This window comes from Puma concolor, chromosome E4 (assembly GCF_028749965.1).
Source record: "Puma concolor isolate L17-30 chromosome E4, mPumCon1.1.hap2, whole genome shotgun sequence".
In the NCBI taxonomy this organism is placed as follows: Eukaryota; Metazoa; Chordata; class Mammalia; order Carnivora; family Felidae; genus Puma; species Puma concolor.
Window position 1 is genome coordinate 32,372,680 of NC_141683.1, and position 7,119 is coordinate 32,379,798.

Here is a 7,119-nt window from a genome sequence, read left to right on the forward strand (position 1 = left end):
GTGGGGAGATGGAAAGAGGTCAGATTCGGAATTTATTTTGAAGGGAGAGTCAACAGATGTATTGAAAGATTGGATATGGGGAATAAGAGAAAGAAAGACTCTGCTTTGAGCAAATATGTGAATGGAACTATCATTTTTTTAAATAAGGAAAAATATAGGAGAAGCAGGCTTGTTGGAGTTCAGGAACTCTGATAGGGCATGTAAAGTCCAAAATACTTTTAAGCACCTAAGTCAATATGAGGCTGACATTCAGAGGAAGGGTGAAAAGTAGGAATTTAATTTGTGAGTCATCAGCATATAGATGGCATTTAATCCCATGAGCCAGGATAAGATCACCCAGGGAGTGAATATAAATAAAAAAGGGAAATGGTCCAAAAACTGAATCCTGGGTAACTGCAACATTTGTAAGAAAGGAAGGAAGAAGGGGAGAGGGGGAGGGAGAGAGGGAGGGAAGGAGGCAGGGACAGAGGGAGGGGGAGAGAGAAAGAGAGACAGAGGGAAGGAGGGAGAGAGGAAGGAAGGAAGGGAAAGAAAGAAAGAAAGAAAGAAAAAGAAAGAAAGAAAGAAAGAAAAAGAGAGGGACAAGGAAGGAAGGAAGGAAGGGAAAGAAAGAAAGAAAGAAAGAAAGAAAGAAAGAAAGAAAGAAAAAAGAAAGACAAGGAAGGAAGGAAAAGAAAGAAAGAAAGAAAGAAAGAAAGAAAGAAAGAAAGAAAAGGAGAGAGACAAGGAAGGAAGGAAGGAAGGGAAAGAAAGAAAGAAAGAAAGAAAGAAAGAAAGAAAGAAAGAAAGAAAGAAAAAAGAAAGACAAGGAAGGAAGGAAAAGAAAGAAAGAAAGAAAGAAAGAAAGAAAGAAAGAAAGAAAGAAAAGGAGAGAGACAAGGAAGGAAGGAAGGGAAAGAAAGAAAGAAAGAAAGAAAGAAAGAAAGAAAGAAAGAAGAAAGAAAGAGAAAAAGAGAGGGAGAAGGAAGGAAAGAAGGGAAAGAAAGAAAGAAAGAAAGAAAGAAAGAAAGAAAGAAAGAAAGAAAGAAAAAAGAGAGAAGGAAGGAAGGAAGGAAGGAAGGAAGGAAGGAAGGAAGGGGAAGGAAAATAAGAAGAAGCCAAATAAAGAAAAAGAGACTGAATGGGAGCATCCAGAAGTAGAAAAAAAAATTAAAAATGTTGGTGTCCAAGGTATGTGAAAGAAGTATTTCAAGACATTCAACTATGAGGGGCATCTGGGTAGCTCAGTCAGTTAAGCATCCGACTTTGGTTCATTTAAGGATCTTGGGGTTTGTGGGTTCGAGCCCTGCATCGGGCTCTGTGTTGACAGCTCAGAGGCTGGAATCTGCTTTGGATTCTGTGTTTCCCTCTCTCTCTGCCCCTCCCATGCCTATTCTTTCTGTCTTTCTCAGTCTCTCTCTCTTTCTCTCAAAAAAAATTAAATAAATAAACAAGCATTAAAAAATTTTTTTTAAAGAAAACATCCACTAAGAGTAATGGGATGGAGGAAAAGAAACTCCAAAGATGCCCATGCCTACCTATCAGAACAACATGGTTATTTTATCTTTAATCTGTTTGAATAAACACCCACATACTCCAGTGAAACTTACTATACCAGTATGTGGTAGAAGAGAGAGCTAGTGGGGAAGGGAGACAATTACACAACAATCTCAGAACTTCCTCAGGCTAGAACTATCCAGATTTCCCAGAGAATCCATGTTGAGAAGTAGCATGAGCTTCACTAGAAATGGGGAAGCCATTTAACATGGCATAATATTGTGCTCTGTAGAGGCACCCAGGCTAAGTCTTAGAGTTTTGTTTAACGATTGAAGTTGACAGCTTTGAAATACTTGGAAGCCCCAGGCCTTCAGGAAACCAGGGGCTAATCTACTTTTCATTATTAATCAGATTCAGGGGCTAAACCGAAATGGGCAAAAGAGAAAAGGATCATATGATTAGTTGAAATATGCCGAGGTGATGATACAATGGATAATAAGAAGAAGTCTGAGTAGAAATGAAACGTCAAATAAGAAAAACCAAAAAAATATGTATATATACTGAATACTTGCTAAATTTATAATTACCGCTATTCAAAATGTTTGATATTAAATTTTTTCCAGGTTAAGTGCAAGTAAAAATAAGAAGCATTTCACTGTAATCCTTCACTTTAATTCAACATTTAAAACTTTTCCAAAGGGCACAGATTTTGTTTTTAAGATTTTGTCATTTTTAATTTTTTTTTCATTTTTCACTAATAAAAAATAAGTATGAAAGTATTTAGAAAAAGTCATCAAAGAACTGTGACCTAAATATGTACTATACTGATTTTACACTTCCTTTTCACAAAGTTACTATGAGTGATATATCCATTTCTGTACTTCATCTGAAAAGCCTAATTCCTTCCAGTCCTTGGAATTTTTATAAAAATGTTTAGCTAGGTACTTAATCTATCTTTGAAAATAATATTCACTAATAAAATAAAATAAAATAAGATAAAATAAAATAAAATAATAAGTAACAGTATCAGTAAATTGTGTTTCTTATATGGTCACTCATAAAAATCAACAATGTTAATATTCCATTAACATAGAAACCCCAAATGATTTATACCACTCAAATTAAAGAAAATTCTGTTATTTGGTTTAATTTCTAGGTATAAAAGAATAAAAAAAGAATATAATAAACCATAAGACCAGAGCAAGTGGTCCCAAATAAACAGAATAGGAAGAAGTCTAGTTGCTTAAAATGAGCATTCCTGGGATGCCTGGGTGGGTCAATTGTTCAGGCATCAGATTCTTGATTTTGGTGCAGTTTATGATCCCAGCATCATGGGATTAAGCCTCACATCAGGTTCTGCCCTGAGCATGGAGGCTGCTTAAAATTTTCTCTCTCCCTCTGCTCCCTCTCCCCCACTCGTGCTCTCTCTCTCTCTCTCATAAATTAAAAAAAAAAAAAAAATTAAATTAAAAATAGATAAATAAATTAAATTAAAAAAAAAAAAAGCATTCCTGAGGGGTAATCTTTAACAAGCAAGACCTTGGTTAAGCCAAATCTCACCTTGTTTTGATATTTTTATTATCAACTGTTTGAGCATCTAGCATTTTAATTGATTTGTATTTTAATAGTTTTTTATACAGAGGGAAAAGCCAACAGACATTCCTTATTTTCTGTTTATATTTTTCATCAAGAAAAATGAAATATGGAAGGAAAGTTTTTCTGAGAATAGAAAGAGCACTGTGCAGTAGGAAGATGATTGACCTTGAGATCAGTTCGGTCCTTCCACTTAGGAACTCTGACCTTGGGCCTGTTATTCATATTTTCTGAGCCAAAGTTTCTCAACCATTAGTCTTGCTTATTTGATAGAAGCTTTGGCCTCTCTATTGGTAAAGTCAATGTGATGTGTGATAACAATACCTGTGGCCAGTGCTACTGTGAGAATCAAATGAGCTAATATATGGAAATATGCATTATAAATTGTAAACTATTAAACCCAGTTGTTGTTGTTTTTTTTTTAATTTTTTTTCAACGTTTATTTATTTTTGGGACAGAGAGAGACAGAGCATGAACGGGGGAGGGGCAGAGAGAGAGGGAGACACAGAATCGGAAACAGGCTCCAGGCTCTGAGCCATCAGCCCAGAGCCCGACGCGGGGCTCGAACTCACGGAGCGCGAGATCGTGACCTGGCTGAAGTCGGACGCTTAACCGACTGCGCCACCCAGGCGCCCCTAAACCCAGTTTTGAAACATAGTTGTATTTTATTAGTGAATACAAAAAGAAATGCTTGTCCACTGATACCTCAATGCTACAAAACCTTAAAAGCACAACTCAAAATCCAAGTCATTAGCAGATAAATTTTTTCAAAATATGATTATCCTTAAAGTGTAAATTTTATCAATAAATAGACATATCAGGAATTAGCTTTGCTTTAAAAAAGGGAATAACTCAGTTATAGTAAGTTAATAACATGTAGTAATAATATAATAATAATACAGTAAATAAAAATTATAAAAAAATAACCCATTGCTTACATGATAAAGTTTAAATTCCATTGCCAGGCATCTGACTCTATCTACCACCATACTGCCCACTTCTCCTCGACTTCACCTTCTCATTTCTTTTGCAGTTTAGATTGTAAGCTTCTGTTCAGGATGGCTTTATCTCTACGGAACACCCTGGTAATATAATTTCAAACCCACACATTTTTACTTGTTTTTTTCTTTATGGAACAGTAGCTTCCTTTCCATTTTTCTCTGTTATAGGTGGTTTTCTCCATCCCTCCTTTTCATTAGGAGGGTAATCCTTTGTGGGTCAAGAGAAAACAGAATCCATTCTAACTCCCTACTTTGAGTTATGCCCTAAGTCTTTATCTCCTCAGTAGACACTCTCGGATATTCCACTTTGCATCTTTTCGTCAATAGAGATTATGCAATGTCCTGTCTATATTTTTGTGCCCAGCGGAGACATTTCCATTAAATAAAAGAAGAAAAAACTTCCACCATGAAATTAAAAATTGTGTGTTTTGATCATAAAGAAAACATGATTAAAATTTTCTGCCATTGATATGCTTCCTGAGCATAACAGACATTTAGAAGGGGGTCTAACAATATTATTGTATTAGCAGCAACTACCAACAGGTGATTCTTTTGTTCCATTGAAGATCTAGGTTACTGAAAATTGTCATGACTGTTATCTGACATTACATGCAGGATTCTGATAGGAGTATGAGAACTTTGTCAGACTAAAACTTTTTTTGTTTTTATTTTTTGAGAGCTAGCATGCATATGCATACAAGTGGAGGAGGAGCAGAGGGAGATGGAGGGAGAGAATCTTAAGCAGGCTCCAAGCTCAGTGTGGAGCCCAATCCAGGGCTCATTCCCATGACTATGAAATCATGACCTGACTTGAAATCAACAGTCCAATGCTTAAGCAACCAATTTAACCCAGGCACCCTTGTCAGACTGAATTTAATCAAGGTATTGCTGAGTTACAAGTGATTGAATTTGTTAGTAGTACAATTAGTCCCAGTGTGAATCACAGATGTACATTTCCTGGTGGTAGGGGCAGGAAGTGATGTTAAGTATCTTTTGCATTTCACATAATATATATTTTCGGTTCTAAGCAGATGTCTGAAAGTATAATGTCCTCTAAGATGACTTAAGATACATGCAGATTCATATGATATTATTTCTGCAAACTGATTCTAATGAAAAAAAATTAAGCACACGGGAAAGGAATAAAACTGGGCCAGGCACGTGTCATTGTGGACGCGGGAAGACGTTGCTGGTGAGAATTTCATTAAGTACCTTGTTCAGATTATGACAGTCATATCTGTCTCTTCAAGCTTTTAGGAGACATTGTAGTTTCCTATGCCACATGAAGGATTACCTTTGTCACAAAATCCTTCCTACCTAATTCCACTCTAGTAATCTCACTCCATCTGAATTATCCTTTCTCAGTAATTCAAGATTGGCCCTCGTTCAGGGAAATGCAGGCAGGAAATAGTTAATAAATTCTGTTAATACAAAAGTAAAGCAGGTTTCTTATCATAATCGCCACATAACTATTCACAGAAATCATTGAAAACCTCCATTCTCTCTGCTACTAAAAGAATCCTAACTGATGCCTAAGACAAGCCCAACCTGAAGGTAACAAACTCCAGGTTGCCGTCACATGTGCTCCTATGAGTTGAAATATGTTTTCCAGACCCATATTTGTTCAAATATCTGTTTATTCCAGCTACACCAATCATTGTAATTATGCAATAAAAATTAAATTTTATAAACTGATTACATATGAATGCAAAAAGAAAGGCATTCCTGTGAAAAAGAGCTGTTCCTTTCAGAAAGATTTGCTAAAAACGACATACACATAACATTGTGCTATAGGCACGGACGAGACAACTCTAGAGTATCAGGGGAAAGTTATCATTAAAACCTTAAAAGATTTAGCTCTCAGATTATTTTACAATTATTTTTAAATCCATGTGCCTCTTGAAAGAAATTTGACCTGGTGTTTTGTTTTTTTGTTTTTTTTTTTTTTTTTTTTTGGGACAGAGAGAGACAGAGCATGAACGGGGGAGGGGCAGAGAGAGAGGGAGACACAGAATCGGAAACAGGCTCCAGGCTCCGAGCCATCAGCCCAGAGCCTGACGCGGGGCTCGAACTCACAGACCCCGAGATTGTGACCTGGCTGAAGTCGGACGCATAACCGACTGCGCCACCCAGGCGCCCCTGACCTGGTGTTTATAAGTGAAGCAACAGAGGCGTAGTTAATGGAAGTAACAATATGTGAAATTCCAATCTACAGACCATTTCAGGAAAAAGAAAAGCCTTGGCCATAAGTCAACATATTAGCTTTTCATTCTTATATAACAATTTTAGATGCATATGAATGATATTTTATAGTTTTCCATTTTGATTAACATTCTCACTTGTTCCAATCACTACTGGATTGAATCAAATCAAAGTGGATTTCACTGTACTTACTATGTTAGGACAACACCCAGGATAAGCACTGAGTAATATAAAATGCATGTTTAATTTATTTTAATTTAACCTCAAAACCTACAGTTATAATTTCCCTTTATCCTGATTTTGTCACCACACTGAGATCTCCCTGAAACTCTAGCATATAGCATTACTAACTAAAAAGCACTCAATGCCCCAAAGAAATCTTTTCATTATTATCACCTGAGGCCTACAAAAAGAAAAGAATAGATTCCTAGTCTATTTTGTGTGCACAAAGCCAGGACATCTCCTTCTTAGCAAAAAGTTAATAAATTTACCCAAAACAGAAAATTGTACCCGTAGAAACAAGTAAAACAAAAAAAAAACCTCTAAAACCAGAACTGCATGGACAAGAACAAAGAAAGGTCTTTCAACTTGAAAGAAAAATTTTGTGGGGCGCCTGCATGGCTCAGTCTGTTTAGCATCCAACTTTGGCTCAGGTCATGATCTCACGATTCATGAGTTCGAGCCCTGCATCGGGATCTACTGACCTCTCGGAGCCTGGAGCCTACTTTGGATTCTGTGTCTCCCTCTCTCTCTCTGCCCCTCCCCCACTCACCTCCCTTTCTCTCCCTCTCTCAAAAATAAATAAACATTTAAAAAAAGAAAAAGATCATAAATAAGTCAATATTTC